Here is a 22338-nt window from a genome sequence, read left to right as displayed (position 1 = left end):
TCCCAGGGGTGTGTATACATACAATGAAAGACAGGATCTAACACTAATCTTCATGCATGTATTCTACATGCAAAAGTTGCTATTATTGTTGATAGAAACAACACAAAATAACTAACTGAGCTCTTTCTTCCTTATTCTCTTCTCAACTTCAGACTCTCACCTTAGCTTTTTGTTTTCAGGAGAAAGCAACAAAAATTCCAACATAAGATAACCAGAAGGAAATTGCTCTGTCAAACAACAAGAGTGAAATCTGGTCCATCATCCTGGTCTTCTCCAGGAATGTCCGGGAGCTCAACTATGTCATCAAGAATAAGATTGTTTTCTGCTCTCTGTTTTGCACAGGACTAAGCTCAAACCCAAACTGGTTCCCCTCAAGGTCATAAGGTAAATGGGGCAGCCCAGGCAGGATCTTGGCATGGAAGGGAAAAGCCCTAGAGCAGAAATAGGGTGACATCCCTTGTCTTTCCCCAGAGAAAAAAAAATGAAAAACTTCTTCCCATGCCATGGACTTAAAACTCATCCCCTTTAATCTGATTGGGCCAACGGAGGTCACATTGCATCTTCCCAGACCAATCATAGTCTCCATGAAAAAATGTCATGTTCTGATTGGCTTAGACTAAGAGTTACCACTGGGATTGAGGATACAGAGGTTTCCTGAACAAAATTGGATGCATTCAGAAGTAGAAAAGATAATCAAGTATGCCCTTATAGTAGTGAGCTACTTTCTAGAAAGATGAGATGCCTTATAACTCACCCAAGTTCCACTTCCTTCATCCATCCATTCACTCACTCACTCGGGGAATATTTATTGGGTGCTGACTCTGCGCCAGGGACCAGGCAAGCTTATTCAGGCACCTCAAGAATTTTTCAAATACCTCTGCACATATTTTTCATTCACTGGCCACATATGGAGGCAAGTAGCCATATAAATAGACAGACGTATTCATGTGGCACATTTTCAAAAATCCATGCTCCTAACACTCAGTGCTCACATTCAGATCTTCATAAATCTGGATTCCACTGGGACCAGGTCACGATATCATTTTGGGCCATTGTCAAGGAGGATTTACGATGGTTGTTTGCATGACCCAACCATATGCTGTGGCTGGGGAAATACTCTGGTTAGCCTGCTTTGACGTATGTATTGATGACAAAGAAAGTTACACCACACCACAGGAAAAAAACAACATGAAAACACTCCCAAATCTGTCTGTAAGCTCCCTGTAGAAATAATGACCTTCCTGGTAAAATCAAGAGACGATTAAAGGTAATTAATGGATACTTCTCAAAAAAGACATAACAATCAGAGGATCTGGAAGCCAGCTGTTGTAACATTTCTTGAGAACAAGGTGCATTTTATTGGCTTCATGAAATGCATGCCTTTGGCCCCACAGCAGAAGGCCAGGAAATGCAGATCTGACCCAGAGATAATGCCAGTTTTCTGTTCTTATATCCTTTCAGCACAGAGCTCAAGTCTTAGAAAACAAGGTGCAATTTTCTGAACTGACTTGATGTTTTCTTGTGTGTGACCTGACAAATGTGAGTGCCTTACTTGATGATCTGAGGGAACAGGCCCCTTATCTTCCCAGATACAGCAATCACTCAGTTCTAGAATGAAGCCAGGGAAAGAAGGAAGACAGCAATCCATTGAGCCTTGGTTTCCTCGTCTGTAAAGTAGAATAATACTATCTATACTGCACAGGTACATATGAAGATTAAATAAAATACTGAACATACAGAATATTAGCAAGGGCAGGGAGTGGGGAGAGGGGTTGATCACAAAGCAGCAGCTTGAGGGAAGTTTTTTGAGTGATGAAACTATTCTCTATTGTGGTAATGGGGGTGGTTATATAGCTGCATGCATTGTCAGAGATCATAGATCTCTACATTGAAAAGAGTGAATTTTAATTTATACAAGTGAAAAAGTAAATAAGATGCCCTAACACGTACTTTTAAATTAATAAATCCCAAATGGAAAGCTAAGCGTTCATAATTTTTAAAAAATTACAGTGCCTAGCTTCAAAGATGTAATAGTTTTGGGGGACAGATGTATAAAATGTCAGCTTTCTCACCATTTCCATGAAAGGTCTCTTCATATACACTCAGCTCTCTGACTGCAGACTTGTCTTGCTCCTGCTCCTAGGCTGTTCAGATTTGCCTTGTCCCCTCCTCACATGCTGTTCCCATTGCCTGGCACAATTGTCTCTGCTATCCCCTTCATTTGGTTAGTCCTGACTTGCTTCTTATATCTCAGTTTAGCCACTTCCTCTTGGAAGCCTTCCTGGAGACCTCCTCCCCAGGCTCAGGTTCCTGCTTCTCTTCTGTGCTCCTCAGCACCTCCCACCTGGGACTCTGCTTACCTGCCTGGCATCTCCATAGATTGTGAGGTGGTGAGGGTGAGGAGCTAAAGTCTTGTTTGCTGTTGTATCCCAGCATCCAGGACAGTGCAGGGGCCATATGAGGGAGTAGAGAAATGTCTATTAGGTGGATGGATGTGCGGGCAGGTGAATGAAGGCTGGAGAGGTTATAAGTGAGGAACAGATAAGGCCCACTTTGAGATCTCAACTTAATCAGGATTCTTTACCTTGACAAGGAACAGGAGCCGACTTGAACAAGCTTAAGCAAAATAGATTTACTGACAGGATATTGAAAGAGCTCTGGAACTCATCATCAATGTGTTACATAAGAACCTGGAACCATAAACTAGATCACCACTGGAAACCCAAGTGAATTGTGAATTGTTTTCTCCATCTCTAATTTTCATTTTTTCCCTTGCAGATCACCTTCATCATTCTCTCTGCCCCAATTTTGTTCTCTCTTTCCCACGTGTACATTTTGGAAAAAGATCACCCAGCAAATAGTTGTCTCCTCTTCTGTGAAGGAAAATAGCCCAGACTAACCGGCTGTTTGTAAATTCCAGTGCCCAAATCCTGGAAGGCAGAATTTGATTGCTTCACTTTGGATTGGGTCTCTGCCTGCCCATCAATCAACTCTGGTCAGGGTGTGGGGTCCCACAGTACAGACATGGCTGCCAAAGTTAACCCACGTCTTAGAGAAGTAGTGTTGTTTTGGGGTTGAGCAGACACTCTAATTAGTGATCACTGCTTTCACACACAAACTCATTAAGGTAATCCCCCTCAGGGTCATCTGGGGGTGTTCATGCCCTTGAATGTGGGCAAGACCTGTGATTTTTTTTTCTTTTTTGAGATGGAGTCTTGCTCTGTTGCCCAGGCTGGAGTGCAGTGGCACAATCTCAGTTCACTGCAACCTCTGCCTCCCTGGTTCAAGCAATTCCCCTGCCTCAGCCTCCCAAGTAGCTGGGATTACAGGTGCATGCCACCACGCCCGGATAATTTTTTTTGTATTTTTAGTATAGATGGGGTTTTACCATGTTGGCCAGACTGGTCTCGAACTCCTGACCTCAGGCAATCTGCCCGCCTTGGCCTCCCAAAGTGCTGAGATTACAGGCATGAGCCACTGTGCCCAGCTCTGTGATTTTCTTTTAATCAATAGGGCATGAAAAAGGAGACAAAATGTATGTGATTACATGTGTATGATTATATAATATAAGATTGTAGCACCAGTCTTGCTGGGGTCTCTCCCCAACTTGCTTGCTTTGATGTGCCACGTGGTCATGTTGGAAGACCCATGTCAAGGAACTGAGGGTGGCCTCTGGTCAACAGCCATAAAAAATGGAAGTTCTCAGTTCTACAGCTTCAAGAAACTAAATTCTCTCAACAACCTCAATTAGTTAGAAAACAGATTCTTCCCCAGTCAAGACTCAGATGAAACCATAGCCCCAGCCAGCTCCTTGATTGCAGTTTTATGAGATTCTAGGCAGAGGACTCAGTTAAGTAGTTTCTGCACTTCTGACTTACAGAAATTGTGAGATAATAAATGTGTGCTGCTTTGAGTGGCTGTTTGTGGTAATACTGTTACACAGCAATAGAAAACTAATAAAATTCCACAATACATTTCAACTAAAAGTACTCTGAGAAGATTCACAGGTTCTCAGTAAAACCTGTATGGCAACTTCTGAATCAAGGTCACACTGTTCTTGGTAGTCAAAGGAAGGTATGGTAGCTATACCCGACAGTAAGTTGAAGGGGTGTCCGAAGCCCTAGGCAGGGAGTCTCCACTTATACAGTTGAGGAGATTTAGCTTTGATCCTCCAGCTGCTGCCAGGATACTGATATATTCTGTTGAGAAACTTGCTCTCAGGAGATCTAGAGGTGAGCTCATCTGGGGGCTTTAAGGTACCATATTTAAAGTGTTGACCTCAGGAATTCAAAAGAGTAGTGAGCCCAGAGGCAGCAAGTGAGTGGCTCAGAGAGGAATGTGAGAAGAAGAGGTGAGGAAGGGCAAGCAGACATCTACAACTGTGTCTGCAGTATAGCTTTGCTCTACCTGAGCTAAGTATGCCCCTAAAGATAATGAACTTTGGTGCTGCTGAGTTGGGTGCAGGGTAATGGGTCCTCATCTCTCATCCTCAACTTTCATTACCATAGGTGGCTAGTATACCAGTCATGAAAGACACCTGGCTTCTTCTTCATGGAGTAGGGAGCTTTGGCAATGCTGGAAACATCCACACCATTGTTCCAGACTTAACTGATAAAAGTTGCCTGTGATGTTGGTCAAAAATCCAGATTTCTGGACCTTTCGTCTAGAATTTCTGCTTCAGTATTGCTCGGTTGATCCCAGGAATCAGTTTTTTCACCATCAGGGAAGTTTGGGAAACTGCTGTACATTAGTGTTTGTGGAATCTGTCCCCGGTGATTGCAATAGTTCTTGCCAATGTTAGAGAGGCCACGGCATGGTGGTCTAAGATTGAAAAATGATTCATACCTGCATACTCTGCATTGAAGGCTCTGAGACTAGAAAAAGAACGCACTGATGCCCAAGCAGTCATGTGGCTGGGCTCTCCAAGACTGGAACAACCTTGAAATCTTATTTAGTTTAGGGTCATGATCAAGGACAGGCAGAACTTGACAGTCTCTCTCAAACAAATAGGCCAGCAAGGTTCCTGGCAAATAGGTGTTCCATACCCCATAAAACCACATGGTTGTTTGGTCTCCAAGGAGCATGACTTGCACAAACACAATCAGTGAGCCAAAAGTAATAATAGAGGAATAGAGTTCTTTTACTCCCATATTTTGACAACAAGAAAGAAGATGTAGATCCTTGTAATACTTACTTCAACCTTATTTCTTGTCTTATACCTTCCCTAAACCCTGAAGTTACACTGGAACCACCCCAGCCCCCAACACATACACTCACACACACTCGCAAAACACACACATGCATGTATGCCCAACATACACACCCTACATGCACACATTTGCATGCCGTTGCTGTGTTCTGAAGTTGGCACTTTGCTTTCCCCCCTCCATTTTCACTTGATGTTTTATTGTGGAGATTGACTCAGTTTTTCCTACCCTCTATGTCAGATTCAGTCATCCTGCCGATGGTGGCTAAGAGATAGAAATGGAGGCTGTATCCATAGGATTCTCTCTACTAGGCTAGGGGAAAAGATGAGCCTGGGAATGCTCCTCAATCCATTTATCCTATTGCATGAGTATTATTATAGGCAGGTGAGAAATCTGCCTGCTTAAAGACAGAATTTTCTGATCTCTTGGAGAAAAGAAAATTAAAACTGTTCTTTCCATTAGACTGTGAGCTCCACAGTAGGTGGCCCTGGGCCCTGTGATCTGCACCTCACTAGGACTTAAACCATGCCTCATACTCTGGCATGATATATCAGTATCCTGGCAGCAGCTGGAGGATCAAAGCTAAATCTCCTCAACTGTATAAGTGGAGACTCCCTGCCTAGGGCTTCGGACACCCCTTCAACTTACTGTCGGGTATAGCTACCATACCTTCCTTTGACTACCAAGAACAGTGTGACCTTGATTCAGAAGTTGCCATACAGGTTTTACTGAGAACCTGTGAATCTTCTCAGAGTATTTTTAGTTGAAATGTATTGTGGAATTTTATTAGTTTTCTATTGCTGTGTAACAGTATTACCACAAACAGCCACTCAAAGCAGCACACATTTATTATCTCACAATTTCTGTAAGTCAGAAGTGCAGAAACTACTTAACTGAGTCCTCTGCCTAGAATCTCATAAAACTGCAATCAAGGAGCTCCTAGAAGGAATTATTTATTGGGTAGTTACTATGTACAGCTAAGTAATTTATATGTATTAATTAAATTTTGCTTCAATCCATATCATTGCAGAGTATAAGTTCTAACGTAATACTAAGAGCACTCTTAAATAGTTACCTAGTTCTTACCAAGCACTGTTCTGAGTTAACAAATATTACCTCATTTGATCCTCACAGAAGCGCCATGAGGCAGATCCCATTATTATCCCTGATTTAGAGTGGGACAAGCCCAGAGAGGCTCTGTTGCTTGGCACGTTTGCAGCCTGTAAGCGATGGAAGCTTGTGGGGATCCAATCCAGCTCACAGTCCCTGGCCTCAGCTAATGTTAGCCTGTCTTTCATGGTGTTGTGTGTCAGAACACATTCCTTGGATCTAGACATTTTGACCTGGCATTTGACTCTGCATTTCTAGCTATATGAGCTGGGGCCACTTACTTAACTCATTCAAACCTTAGTTTCCTCAGCTTGGCCGGGTGTGGTGGCTCACGCCTGTAATCCCAACACTGTGAGAGGCCAAGGCGAGTGGATAGCTTGAGGTCAGGAGTTCAAGACCTGCCTGGCCAACATGGTGAAACCCTGTCTCTCGACTAAAATACAAAAATTAGCTGGGCGTGGTGGCACGTGCCTGAAGTCTCAGCTACTTGGGAGGCTGAGGCACGAGAATAGCTTGAACCTGGGAGGTGGAGGTTGCAGTGAGCCTAGATTGTGCCACTGCACTCCAACCTGGGTGACACAGCGAGACTCCATCTCAAAAACAAAACAAAACAAAAAACAAACAAACAAAAAAAAACACCAAACCTTTGTTTCTTCAACTGGACAAGAAGCTAATTGTGATTCTAAACTCAAAAGTTGCTGTGATGACTAAGTTAATACATCTTTCTAGAATAATCCCTGGCATGAATTAAATCTTCATGAATATAGCTATTACTATTATCACCTTTTTGCAGATGAGAAAACAGGACCAGAGAGGTTAGTTCACTTGCCCAAGGTCACACAGCAAATCAGTGGTAGATATAAAGTGGAAATCCAGGTTGGTCTGTCTTTTCTCCTGTGGATGAGAGGCAGTCTAACGCACCTTGTCACTATATTTTTCTTGAGCTCCAGACTGTGAAAGCACAGTAAATTTTTTTTCATAGTTCATTTCTTGTAAGCAACTACCACTCCTGGGCAGATCCAGCTCCCAAGGACACTGGACAATCAAGGAAGTGTATTTCCAAATCTGCAAATCATCAACAGAATTAAATCTAAAAGTCACATTACATCCTGTCTGATATTTGGTCTTCCCTAAACAGACATAAAACTAAAATCTTTTTGGACTGCTTTTCCATTTTCCAAAGCATTTCCCAGACTCTTTCTTCTATCCTGCCTTCAAAGCCCTGCATTAGCCCCTCTCCCTCAAGGGCAGCTTGGCATGGGCTATGGTTCAACACATGGGGTCTTCACTCTACTTTTGCAAGACAGGGTTCCTCAGGCATTCTCTGCAACATACGAAGCTCCAGAAGGCTGAAACCCAAGTGCGGGAAGCCAAGGCTCTGAGGGGCACGTGCAGCTCATGAAGTAGGAGGCTGATGCGAGCAAAGGTATGTCCACCCTGCCTCACAAACTCCAGATTTCACAACTAGGAACTGGAAGGAGATAAACTGAACCCAAATGAAAGGAGCCCTTTACTGAATTTAGTGGAGTAAATTAATCTAACCTTACCTCCCCTAAAAGTGAGATGGATTAAATTCTCAATTGCTTCGAATTAATCTCTAAATTGCTTCAAGAACATATTTTATAAATAAGAAATTTATGGTGCATTACACAGAAAGCAAGAGATGTTAAAAAAATCAAACTGGCATTTTGGTATATCTTTGATTTTTTTGTTGATATCTGTCTTAATCTGCTGCTATAACAGAATACCTGAGACTGGGTAATTTATAAAGAAAATAAATGTACTTGGCTCATGGTTCTGGAGGCTGAGAAGTCCAAGATCAAGGGGCCTTATCTGATGAAGGCCTTCTTGCCGTGTCATCCCATGGCAGATGGGCAAAGAGAGGGTGAGAGAGAAGGGGCGAAACTCATCCTTTGATCAGGAGCTTACTCCCACAATAATTAACCCACTCCCATGAAAATGACATTAATTTATTCACAAAGACAGAGCCCTCATGACCTAATCACCTCTTAGTGGTCTCACCTCTCAGCACTGTTACATTAGGGATTAAGTTTCCAACACATGAATTTTGGGGGACACATTCAAACCATAGTAATATCAGAAAGAATGGCCGTAGTTTCTAACAAAGTTATCTGACATTATTTTGGTAAAAGTTTTCTGGCTCAGAGAATTGTTTTTTCCATTGAGAAAAATTTCAGTGACACTCTATTTGCATAAAATTATTCATAAATACCATCTGTTTATCAATTAAAATGAAAAATACTGTTGTTACTAGATTAGAGTATTTGATTTTGATAAGACATGTAATGTACACTTTGTCTAGAGGCTAGGAATATATCTATGTGATTTCTGCACTCAGAAATCAGGGCCATAATAAAGAAGATCACCTTGGCAAGCTCCACAGTATGGTTTTTATTAGTATTTCCCATGTCTGTGGTGTAGGAGGAAAATACATCTATGCCTACAAATCGAATCGCATTGACCTAAAATATTGCTTGCTTATTAAAAAGTCCAAATTAAAACAAAACAAAACAAATTGAATTTACAGGCAATTTTCTCAGTCATAGATGGATTCTGCCTTATTTTTATTAGTTGATGTGTGTTTTAACAAACCATTTAAAATTCCTAGCACTATTAAGATGTCTTTTCACATGTCTGTGACATTACCTGGGAAAATTCAGCTACATGAACATGAAGCTCTAATATTTTATGATTCAAGAATCCAAAAACAATTTTTTTCCTAAAAACAAGCAAAAAAGGGCATGGTTTAAGAATAAATAAATAAAAATACAAGTGCATCATTGGGATATTTTATGTTAAAGCTAGCCATGGCAGATCTTTCTGTGATGTTAATAATTAGTTTCTGATATATCTTGTGTGGTTTTTTAAACTCATTTTCTTGTATCTAAAATAAACTTATTTAAGACACAAATGTCCTGCTTAAGCTTAGGTACTTTGGGTGTTTTGAGTCAAACGTTGCATTATCAAATATTATTTCTCTACATCTCTGATAGTTCAATATATTTTTTAAATTACCTTCCTTGTCTCAGAGAGAAAACTCTTTCTCCTTACATTCCAACAATTGTTCTGTGAAAGCTCGGTGTTCATTGGAGACAGGATAAGGGTTTCTGATAGATCGACCTGGCTTGTACCCTGCAGTGCAGGCTCTTGCCTGTCTGCTGGGACCTAGGGCCGGTAGAGCTGTAGCTGCACAGAGAAGATTGCCTGCTTCTTATAGGCTGGTTTTCGCTGTCTGAGTTTAGCTCTGCTCTGCATCTTCTGCCTCACCTGGAATCCTACGTGTATCCTATCCTGTTCCTACGAAACCAATTTAGAACACCAAACATACCACCACAGTTTGACCCTTTTGGCAATCTTAGAAACCCAGGCACAGAGTTCAGAGAAATGTGAGCACCGGTATGAAGAGAAGATGGGTACAAAGGAATGAGTGGGGGTTCCTCTTCGCCATCCCTAAAACTGTGGCAGTATTTAGCGGCATCATTGATGAGGCTGGTCTCAGAACTGTGCAAACATCTGCCCTGCCTGGCCTCTCAAAGAAAAAGCTTCTACCTCTTAACAGGTATTTCCACAAACTCGCTGGCCACCTCCCTGTTACAGGTTAGTAAACTGATCAAGCCTTTTATTTGAAAACATGAGGAGACACCTCCTTAGTTAAATAATAAAGAAAATTCAAGATACCAAACACATGCCGAGGAATGAAATAGCTACATCAGCATAACAGATTCTGAGGCAGCATTAGATTCTTTCTGGGCATGTATGCAGTTTCAATTGAGTGTTCATTTTCCCTGTGACTCAATTTTCCATCCTGAGTTAAATGTCTAAAGGTAGAAGATAGACAAAGATGATTTCCCGAGGTTGCTTCTAGCTTCTAGATCTTGGTGCCTAGAGTTTAAATTATTTTGTTCTTAAAGTGGAACAGCTTATTTCTAAAACATTAAATGTATGATACAGCAGAAGAGTTAATAGTCCTTGAATTTATTACCTCCTTCCCCCTTTCAAGAAATATCTGACATTCTCTTCCAGAGCAGGGGTAATAACCTCATTCCTCTCAGGATCTACAGTGCTAGGCTTAAAGTAGGGGTCTAGCATATTCTGAACTGACTTGAAATCACACATTTGGATCACTTAATAGTTAAGTTCCTTACAAACGTTAGGCATCCAAAGAGGGCTGAGGATACATCTTCGAAACAGATTATTTTTAAACGATGTGGATCTATGCATCTTGATGCAGATAGATCTCCAAGAGATCTTGAGGAAAAGAAAGTGTGGAACAATACTTTCTCCATATGATTCAGATTATGTTGTTTAAAAGAGAAGCAACCCCAAACTATGTGTTTCTTTAGGTCTGTGTCTCTGGATGCAGATGTATTAGAAAAGCAGCAACAACAGGAATGCTATCCAACGCACTGACGGCAGCCTCTAGGAGAGGATAGACTTGGAACTTCATCTGACCTTTGTATTTTTAACAACCAAAACTTATTAATTCAGGACTTGCGTTCCTAAAAGTAAGCAAAACGAAAAAAGGAGGTATAACAAATTTCTTATCACCAAGAGAATTGAGAAAAAAATCAGCAGATAGGTCAATGTTGCATAGTTTATGAAAGCAAGGTGGAAATGCATAAAATCATAGTGCCGTGGAAAGGATAATGTTGGGGCATTTTTCAAATGCATCTTGTTCCAATGTACTCTGAAAGGTGGTATAAATTAGCAGAAAGTCACCCTAATGCACAGCAAATGCAAAGGCAGAGGCATTTGAAGGAGTCACTTATTTTTAAAAAAAATCTTAAAGGAACACGTTTAAACATAGAAGTTAACATAGATGTATAATTACATTGAAAAATAATTTTCATTTTTGAAATACATTTCCTTTTTGGAATTTAACAAACAGGTGAAAGAGATTTAGACTATAAAAGGAAAATTCAATTTAAGTTTTAAAAAGTTTGATGTTAATGGTTTTTGCGGGGATTTGAAAATTATCTAAAGATTTTGATGAAAATCTCTCCACACGAATATTTAACAAAACATCTACAAAGAGAAATTTTATGTTGGTTGAAAATGGAATTTTTCCACCCACTCTATCAATATCTTTTTTCTTTATGATTTTGTTTAATTAGTATAATATTATTTTATTGTGAAACATTTCATGGCCACTGCAGAAAATCAGAAAGTACAAAAAGCAAAAAGGAAAAAATGAAAATATTCATAATTTAACCAGAAATATCTATCTTGGATTATGTCTTTGGCTAACCCTCTTATGCATATATGTATTCATATTAAAAACGATATTTTTCAAAAACAATATTAACTTAATGTATTGGAACATTTTTCATGCTATTGATTATTAAATATTTTAAAACTTGGGGACAAGAAGGCATCTTGTTTATCAAAGTTTTCTAGTTGAAAATTCACTCAATAAAAATCATTTGTAATCTCAAATCACTCACTTCATTTGATCCTCCCAAAATCTGGTGAGGGAGGAGGTGCAGGCACAATTGCAGAGAATGGAGCCAGACTGTTAACATTCCTGGTGAGACAGCAAAGTCAGAGAGTGTCCACGAAGTCCCCAAGTTCATACTCAGCTGGTGAGTAAAGGAGTTGGGACCTGACCCCGGGCCTCCTAATAATAAATCCCAAATCCCACCTTCTGGACTGTCACACTCACATGGCTTTCTCCCTTGTACCACTCAGGATTCTGTTCAAATGGAACCTCCTCAAAACCCCTTTCCTTTCTCATCTTGTTCCTTGCCGTCTCTGTGAGGGCCATGACACCAAGTTGGTTTCCACCTGCAGCCCAGCACCAAGCACAGCATCCAGTATATAGTAAATGCTCAACAAAGGTTTGCTTATTGAACACCACACCATGGTGCCACTGGATCTCAACACGACCACAGTTTGGAGAGTTGTCAAAAGAGATGAGGAACATAGGCTCTGACAAGCTGGCATATCTGTTTAGGTTAATCCGAGTAAACAGAATGAATCAATGTACTGGTTGGATTAAATTAAGTTCCTTATTTTCATCTCTGGGGAAAATCAATAAAACAAAAGAATATTATGAGAAGCAGATAAAACAACCATTATTGAACTAAAAACAAACCCCAAAATAACAGCAGTTGATTATTTTTAAAAAGTCTGTTCAGTGAAGAAGCAAAAAATTAATCAATAGTTTTATACTATCTAAATAACCAGATGATAGGATAACCAGACTCTTGTCACTTCCTAATCAGCTATTTCTATGTGTATGACAGAAAATATTGGAGTACATCTTTGAAGTTTATTATTAATTACTATCCTTTATGAGAATGGACCAATAGGAAGGCCCCCTAGTGGCCAGTTACTGATTACATACATCGCTTTTTGGTTGGCACATTGAAATTTTTTAACTAAAAACAGTGCTGTACACGGCTGCATTTCTGTTTAAGCACTGTTTGTCAAAAGCACTTTTTTTTAAGAAACCAGCTTTTCTCACAAATGTCTAAAAGTTCTACATTTGAAACATTCAGTCTCTAAGAATTCTTTGTCTTTCTCATGTTTACAAGCATAAGTAGTTCCTATATAAAGCTAAAGGAGGGCAAAAACTGTATTTCTCTATCTTCTTGACTACTTGGTCTATTTTAAACTTTTTCTTTTTTCTAACTATTTTCTCCAGTAATATTCACCCAAAGAAATGTGTAGTCACAGTATATTACTACACATTTCATACTGAAATGTCTTTATTAATAACTTTTCTCCAACTTAAGTTAGTCTCACTAGAATAATAGTATAGTTTTAAGTTGATACATTTGAAAATAATTTATTTGAATAACTTCATATTCAAAAATACATATATAATTTGAATACTGTTGGGGTAAATGTGATGTCACCAGGAATTATAATACTGAAAGAAGTTAGTTCTCAAATCTTAAAAAGGAAGCAACAAAAACTCAACTTATAGTTTTTGAAAATATATTTTTATTTTGAAAAATAATGTCAAACTGTATATATTTTAAATATATTTAATATTTATTCTAAAACCCACTTTCTTAAAAACGAAATGTAATATCTGAAGCCTTTCCTGCAATGATAATTATTGTTTTCTGCATTGAGTGGAAACATTTTAATGATCCTTTTAAAGGATGCAGTAAAAACAAAACACGCAACCTTCAACCGATTCCACCTTTGTATAAAGTAACTCTTCTTTGGAGATTCACATTTCATCTGCAGACTGATACGATGCCATGGCATTTCAGGAAATGTAAATGCAAACGAAAGACAGTGATGAAAAATGAGCGACTGATGGGTTTTATTTTGTTATTCTAGTACTCTTCCTCCAGTTTACGCAGTTTATTTTCACTAAGCCTTGTTATCTCTTTTTGTGTATTGTATTCCTTTCAATAAATGAGTGGCTTTGATCATTTTTCACAAATGAAAACACATATAGGCCATGTATACTCATATTTTTCTGAACCTGTACAGAACTATGCAAAAGAAAAGAGAACACATATTTCTCTTTCCAAAACATAGCTGTGTTTCATTGCTAAATTTTTACACATCATAATTTCTAGAGACCTCTTCTTAAATAGTCATTAGTGGAAGGTCATTCTGGCCATGTGAATTATTGTGAGATTTTTCATATACATAAAAGATAGAAAAAGGCTTCCCATTCAGGTATTTCAGTCGCTTTCCTACTTTTGGTTGATATGATATACTTAACATTGGGGCCATTTAGAGATCACTTGTGACTCAATTAAGGCAAGAATGAAAAACATTTCTTTAAAAGTTTCTTGAACTCAATTAAATGGTATCCCTACCTCCCCCTTCTCCCCTTGCCCTTTTGTAGGAGATGGCATGTTACTATGAAATATTACTGCCTTGCTTTGGCAACTTTATTTTGGGCTTTAGTTGTGGAGGAAGTGGAAAATTTTAAACATTTTAACCAAATGGATTAAAGAGATCATCTCTGTGCTTCCTTTGCGTGGGGTAAAAGGTCAGCTCTCACGCACTTCCAATCTCCTACTTTCCCCCAGCCAGCTGGCAGTCCCCATGCCATGCTGCATGTATGGACAACAAGCCTTGAGGTCTTTTCTGTTAGAATATATAATCGCCCGGAGTTAGAAGTGGAAAATGGAAGCCTCTGATCATATGCTCATAAAAGGGAATTTCAGTGTCAGAACAGTGGACTGAATAAATATAGAAAGGATTTATTATGAAGTTCTGTAGTGATGTTGGCACCAGCAGCAAACTGCTGGGCAACATTCTATAGCCAAAATCCAGGAACAAGCAGAAACATTGAACCACTGTGTTCTTAGTGACAATAAGGAGAGTGGCTTTATGATTGGCTGGCATGGCCACAAAAGACACATGCTGGCATGTTTCAGGACATAAATGATAGACCTGCTGCTGGGAGTTTATAATTATTTAATCAAACCCAGACTGCAGGACCTGGAGACACATTGTTGTCCTCCCAAGAGTGGAAAAAGGACAGAACTCAAACATTGACAGGCTCCAGGGGGACGTGGAGGGGTCTGGGAGTGTGGAGGTGTGTGCTTTCCCTGGCCAGCCAGAGACCAGCACAGGCCCAGTAAAGGGTCACTTCCCTTGGGCTACCTCTCCCTTGCAGCCAGGGCTGGTAGGAGGTGAGTTACTCATCATCCTCTTGATGTGCGGATGGAAGTGGAATTAATTATGTTTCCTTTCATGGAGTGAAACTTATGTCCTGCTCTGAACAGGAAACCACTCATTTGATACAACTCTTTCTCCAACGCGCGCACACACACACACACACACACACACGCTCTTACAAAGGACTCCTGCCAGCCGCTTGCATTGTGTGTGCATAGTTTTAAATCATTGAAGACTAAAAAGCTCCACCCATTCAACCTTCATCCCTGCATTTAGAAAGTAAATGATGGACATGCTGTGGTCATGAAACATCCTGTGGCACTGGATGTTTAGAGACAAGGGTCTGGGATGCAACTGGACTTTGTGCTTCAAATCAGCCTGTAATTCCATCCCAGCCTGATGGAAAAAGAAAGTTGGGGATGGGGGTGAGATTGAGGCTTTCACAAGCAATGATAGTGTGTTTTGGTGGAAAGAGAACAAATTACTAAATTAAATTAGCATTACATTTCATTCCTAGCCCCTAAGAGATTTGGAAATTTAAATAAGGTACTCTCTTGAATTCGGTTGTTACATGTAAACTTTAAGTTTCTATTTTAATGCCCCAAGAAATAGTGCATGAACTGATGATGTCATGAGGGCATGGATTTTTTAAAGGGATATTAAGTTAAAGCAAAGTGGCATTAGAGAAAATGAATTCAATGTCATCTTCATATAACTAATCAAAGTATCAATTCTTTTATTTCTCTTTCTGTACAGAAATGCTTTAAAGAGTGGATACTACCAGCCAAGCAAACAGCAGTTCCTCCCTGTTTCTTTCTCTTTGCAATCCTATGTGTAATCTTCACACTTGGGATACCATAAAACATTTACAATTATCCAAATTGATATTTTTTCTCTAAATATGATTTTTTTTCTTTAAGTAGCTATGAAAATTGTACAAGCGGCACATAGATACATTTTCATTGTAAATAAAATGGTGAAAGAAGTGAGAGCCCCCTCATTGCCCCCACTTTGTGGTTCTACTCCCTAACCCCAGAGGTAGCCATCATAATAGATTGGGTGTGTAGATTTCTTTCCCCCATATGTTCATTCTTTGAAAGGAACAAATTTCAAAAACAAAGTATGGAAAATATTTAACCTTCTGCCACGATTATTAGGTTTTGATGTTTAAGAGGGAAAAATGCCCAAACACATAAAAGTGGAAAATCCCCAAACAATTTGGTAAGATATGCATTGTAGATTTCTTCATTCTGAGAAGTCCTCCAAAGGTTTGACACACATACTTTTGAACATATGTAAAGACATCTCCACTTTTAGAAAATAAACTAAAAATGAGGTCGATTTTTTTAAAAATAGAAAATCTTTTATCAGTTTCCAAAGGGGGGAAAAAGAATCAGAAGAAAAAAAATTAAACCATATTTCAACTACTCATGTCTCATGTTCAACCAGTTTTGTCTTTTTTTTTTTTTTTTTTCTGCAGTGCAATGGCATAATTCTCAAACAGCTTCAGGAGTTTGGGGATTTTAAACAGTCTCTTGCCATGATATAAATGCACATTAAAAAATTGTTGTTTGGTTTTAGCTGGCATTTTAGCAGAATAATAATCTTCTTTTATTCCTTCTTTATATACCTTCAGTAATGCTAAAATAGTTTATATAGAATCTATAATTAAACAAAGATGTGGGCTTACTTTATAGGTTGCAGTCAACATTCTAATTTTGTTTTATAAATGAATTAAGAGGAATTTAAGCTAGCAGAAGAGGTTGAGATGATGGTAATGAACAGTCTGCTTAAGTATAAAACGATCAAGCAAACACAGTAACGAAATTATCCAGAGCATCTTGAATCTTCCCTTTCATGCCCTATGAAGATCCATGGGAATTTCCATGCTCATGTTGCAAGCACTTCCCCTGACTAATAACTTATTGTTTACAGTTGCTAGCCTGTGCTGAATTTCTGTAAGGGCATTAATTATCAAGAATGCCATTTTCTATTGCCTGTCTGAGTAAGCTCAGAAACAGGACGACATTTTAAATACACCTTTAGGCTATACTCTGCCTTTGCATGATGCTAAATTCAGAGAACAAAGGACAAACCAAACTAAAAAACCACCAAGCCATTTCCTTGGCACCACATAGTCAACTAACCCAGCCAAAGTATTGAAGGCTCACGTTTTATTTGTTGTGTTTTTTTTTAAGTGAGATCCAGAGAGAGAGAGAGAGAGAGAAAAGAGAGAACTCTGTAGCAAGAAGACACATGGTAATTCTACTTGAGAGGGTGCTGTGGGTGAAATGAAATGCTCAGTCCTTGGCCTTGAAGAATACACAGCCTGGTACAGAAGACTAGATAAATTGCATAAGATGAAAACATAATTCTGACCACAGTCAACAGAATGAGAGTCATAAAGTTCTAAAGAAACTTCACGGAAAGAACTGTTGCGTGTGTGTGTGTGTGTTGTGCTGTCTGTCCATCTTTAACAGGAAAATGGAATTGAGTGATAGTTCAGTGATTTTCAACTCAGCCATTTTTCTTCTTTTAAAGAAAGGTTTCTCTAAATATTAACAGCTTCATTAAACGCATTCCCTCAATAAGCATTTCTTCAACAATTGTAATGTTCCAGCAATATGTTGGTGAGAGAGGTAACAATAATCAATAGGATAGGGACAGTTTGAAGGACATTTGATAGAAAAGGAATCTGAGGCCCAGTAGAACATGTTCTGAGAATAATAATTTTAATCTGGAAATCTTCCTATGCATTGTCAGTGTTGAAGGGGAGTTTGGAAATAAGAGGGCAGTACAGGGATGCAGAGGGCTCACTCATCAGGTTTGGGAGGCAGAAGGTAACAGAGGGTGACACTCGAACATGGCAGTAAGTGCAAGAACTCTTACAGGTGGACAGGAGTTATCAAGGGAAGGGATGAGAGGAGGAGCCAAGCTGGGGCACGTTTAGAGGAATTCGAATACTCACATCAATGGGAAATAATGTTTGACCAGTGTTATTGTTTTGTTTGCTTGCACAGCGTAAGTGATACTTCTTTGTCCTTTTCTGGAAATCATGAATGTGAATGTCATTTGCAGCATGCATTCATGTAGTGGATGGAAGTTCTCCATGGACCAGGCTTTCTCCAAGGTAAATCACTGCTATAACTCCAGGATAGACAACCACATCTGGCTCTGAATGGGTGTCAGTAAATATAAATGTGGAAGTTTATCCACCGAGTACAGTCAAAATGTGATTCCCTTTAGTTTAAATTCATTGTTGCTAAGTTTACTGAAGTAAAGGGAAAGAATTCTCTAGAATTTTCTATTCTGGTACCACACGAAGTAATTAAAACCGCTACTTGGGGGGAATGCCTGTTTTTGGCCTTGATCATGTCATGTTGCCTAAAAAGAGTTTGGCTTCAGGACGAATTTCAGAGGCCACAGGCCAGTGAGTGTATCTAGTCCTGTTGGTGGCCCTGCCTTGGGTGGATGAACACACCTGTGGAAGTATCAGTGGGTTCCTTAATATCACCCGACTTTTCCTCAAATGGAGAGAGACTTGTTGGAAAAGATAAGAAATGTTTTTGTAAAATTCTCCTAAATGTGGCTCCTTTCTTTATTAGAAATATAGTAGTTTCATTTCAAAGGAGAAAACTTTATTGCCTATTCTTCAATGTTGAAGAACTGAGGTGGCATTTATGGGTTCTATATCAATATTATAAAGTTAAACATGAACACTGATCATCTTCTTTTAGCTTTAACCAACCAGTGCAGCTAATTGGCTGAACTAGACTTTGCACTGAGTTTCCTTTGAGTTAAAGGAGAGCTGGGTGAATCTTCCCAAAAGAAGAACATCTCAGATTTCTGCCCAAACTGTGACCTACCTCACTGCTGGAGGCTTTTAAAAGAATAGACAAAAATTTCAACTTTTACAGCATGAACTTCCTTTAGGGCTTCCAGTAAGACTTCTGTGCAATACCAACCATAAAGGAGAGGCAGGAGGAAATTGGAAAATAAGGGCTAAGAAACTAGATAGGGGATGGCAAGTAAATATCAACTCTGATTGATTAATGGTTGCTGCTGGGAGCACCGGGTTGGAAGGATCAGAAAGTTACATCTGGGGTCGTTGGAAAGAGCACCATGATTGATGATCATTGTCTGCCTTAGCTACAGAGCGGGATATAGGCCCGGATGCAATGACTTGCCCTCACCAATAGTTGATAACATCCCTCTGACTCACGCGTCCTATGAGTCTACATAGGCAAGATTTTCATTTAGAAATAATAGATACTTTTTCAAAGATATAAGGATATAAAAGATTGCAGATTATAGAAAATTAGTGGCCTAGACCAAGCCCTTCCTTTAAGACTGCAGAGTCTACTGGGGAAGCCAATAAGGCACTTAACTAAATAGACTAGAAGACCAAATATAGGGGTCCAAAAGTGACTAATTCTAAGTAGGTTTGGATGTGGTTTGTCCCTGCCAAAACTCATGTTGAAATTTGATCACCAATGTAGTGCTGTTGGGAGGTGGTACCTTTAAGAGGTGATTAGGTTTTTTTGTTTTGGTTTGTTTTTTGTTTTTTGTTTTTTGTTTTTTTTGCGATGGAGTCTCTCTCTGTCTCCAGGCTGGAGTGCAGTGGTGCGATCTCGGCTCACTGCAACCTCTGCCTCCCGGGTTCGGGCAATTCTCCGGCCTCAGCCTCCCAAGTAACTGAGACTACAGGTGCATGCCACCATGCCTGTATTTGTATTTTTAGTAGAGACAGGGTTTCACCATGTTGGCCAGGATGGTCTTGCTCTCTTGACCTCGTGATCCGCCCACCTTGGCCTCCCAAAGTACTGGAATTACAGGCATGAACCACCAAGCCCAGCCGGTGATTAGGTTTTTAAGATGGATTTCTTGAGAGGCTGGGTTAGTTTTCCTGGGAATGGATTTGTTCTCATGAGAGACAGAGCTTCTCCTTTATTCTGCTTTCTGCCATGAGTTGAAGCAGCTTGAGGCCCTCACCAGATGGCTACCAGATCTTGTACTTCCCAACCTCCAGAACCATGAATGAAATAAGCCTTTTTTTTTTTTTTTTAGAAATTACACAGTCTTACTCTGTGTGAGTCTTATTCTGTTATAGTAACAAAAATAGACTAAGGTGGAGTGGGGAAAATGTTCTGGAAAGGAGGGAATCAGAACTTGGCTTTAAAGGTTGAATAGTGGTCCAAAAGGCACAAGGGACAGAATTCCCTGCAGCAGGAACCCAGATGAGCAAAGGCCCTGAGATGGAGAAGGTCATGGTACATTTGGAATCCTGGATTTGCTGAAGCAGCAGAAGAAAATAGTGAGTCTTGGAGGGAGGACGGAGGTGGAAGAGGGAGCTGCAAACATAGCCAGGACGTTAAGAACTACAAGAATTTGAATTTTATTCTCTAGGCAATGGGGAGCCATGGAAATCTTTGAAGCAGAGGAGTGTCCTATTCAGAACTGTTCTATTAAATGATTATTGTGCAGCAGGGTGGAAGCTGGATTAGCAGGAGAAACACTGGAGACAAGGAAATTCAATTTAAAGTCTACTGCAAGAGGTAAGGAGGGCTTGACCAAGGTCAGGATCAGGGGCTCTAGAAAGAGGAGGTTGGGCACATGCCCCTGTGGGAGGGGAAGCTGGGGCAGCAGTGGCAGCCATCTCTTGTGTTCCAGGCCAGCAAGGTCTCTCTCTCAGTCTCAGACCCGCACTGTTCTTCAGTAGGGGCCAGGAGGACAAGAGATCTTGCTCTGGGGGAATAGGTCAGCAGGCTTCTGTTCTGAGAAAAATATGCCGACCTTTATCTTTTTCCTAGCGCCTTGAAACCAACATGACCCTGACCGACATTTTCCTTTTTAGTCATGGCTGTACTTTTCCATTTAAATAAGATGGAAGCCCAGTTCCATGGGGATTCCAGGGACTCTGGAAGGGTGAAGTCATCTCCCGTCTTGGGATACAGCAGGCACATTATTGCTCTGTTTTCAATCCTAGAATCTGGAAGTTGGGGAGGATCTTAAATATCCCATCTGACTTCCCTTAGGCAAGAAAGAAAGGTATGCAAACAGACCATCAACAATGACAATGGGCCTCTGATGGTGAGGAAGACACAGAGGTTTGATGTGGGGAGCGGGGGAATAAAACTTCATGCCCTATCCGTACTGTGGCTGTCCTTAAACCACAGCTACAACAAAGAAGCCCATGTTTATTAGGCTGTATTTGGGGAGGGAAGCAAATTGGCGCTGGATTGTCTCAGACCAATAAAATATTAAATTGCTGTAGAAATAATACCTTGTCACGAAAGGAGTCCCCTTTCATGTTAATACTTGCATATCAAATTAGGCTAATGCTATATTAGGCTGTTACAATACTGTGCTAATCTGGAGAGTGAATGAACTTAGATATGCATATTGGTATTTAGCTAAATTAATACAACCCCCAGCCAAATGCTCCACCAACTATGAGCCTGATGTTCCTAACATGGTTGTAATTTACTGCAAATGTCTCCTCCAAGTCAGTGTCCTCCTTAGGAATTTTTATTGCCATAGTCCCTCAGTGTCAGGTCTTCCTGCTGTAGACTTAAATCATGGACATTTTAACCTATATTCAGATTCAAAATTAAACACATTTTGTAGCATGCTCAGATGATTCTGATGTTGTACGAGGGAATGTCATTATTCCTTTGAGACATCTGGAGCAGGCCACCAGTCCATGTGGCCGATCCCTTTCTTGCCCTGTCCAGACGTTCCGCCTTAAAGAGTGTTGCTATGTCTGAAGTACACCAGCCTGATTCAGGAGCTTAGTATGTGGAAAGAGTCAAAAGGGCTCTTTTCACAGTTCCGTTGTTCACTCCCCTTTCCCAAAGAGCAGAGAGAGGCTCTGAGGAAGATAGAGTGATTGAGCCTGTCTCTCTGTCTCACTCACAGATGTGGATATCCATCCAGGCTTTCTTTTCTAAGCCCTCTGCAATCCATCCTGGGGTGGGGGTATTTGTGGTACAAGGACATTATTCTGAAATCTGTCAGTCTTCATGTTAAGTGGATTCTTACATGTTCACACCTTGCTTATTTTAAAGTAAATTTATGTGTGGTCATAAGAGTGTTCTGAGACAGGGAGATTACTCCCGGAGCCATTCACTCTCTCAGAATGAATGGAAAGGGGAGCAGTTTGGCTTGGCAGTTCCTGAAATGACAGAGTTCCTTGGGGGCATTAGCCAGCTGTCCTGGTAGATGAAGGGTCTGGGACTGGTTAGACCAATCCTAGTAGCTGCAGTCCTACAGAGGATTCACCTAGAACAGCTCTACCCAAACTATGGACTGTGGACCAGCAGCATCAGCATCAACTAGGACTGGGTTAGAAATGCCCTGTCTCTGGTTTCATCCCAGACCCCCTGAATCAGAGTCTCCAAGC

General features: G+C 40.1%; 2 long non-coding RNA genes across 2 annotated transcripts in view; one reads left to right on the top strand and one right to left on the bottom strand.

Annotated features, from left to right (window-relative positions):
• LOC134761011 (uncharacterized) overlaps positions 1–22338 on the bottom strand; it is a 231232-nt gene that overhangs the window by 114787 nt on the left and 94107 nt on the right. The window lies entirely within an intron of this gene.
• Positions 9692–20461, top strand: LOC112132576 (uncharacterized). Its single transcript, XR_002914332.3, has 3 exons — positions 9692–9935; positions 17957–18066; positions 20343–20461. It is a non-coding gene; the product is annotated as an uncharacterized LOC112132576 (long non-coding RNA).

The sequence above is a fragment of the Pongo abelii genome, chromosome 2 (genome assembly GCF_028885655.2).
Source record: "Pongo abelii isolate AG06213 chromosome 2, NHGRI_mPonAbe1-v2.0_pri, whole genome shotgun sequence".
Taxonomy (NCBI): Eukaryota; Metazoa; Chordata; class Mammalia; order Primates; family Hominidae; genus Pongo; species Pongo abelii.
Note: the sequence above shows the minus strand (reverse complement) of the source record. Positions and strands in the feature narration are given on the sequence as shown.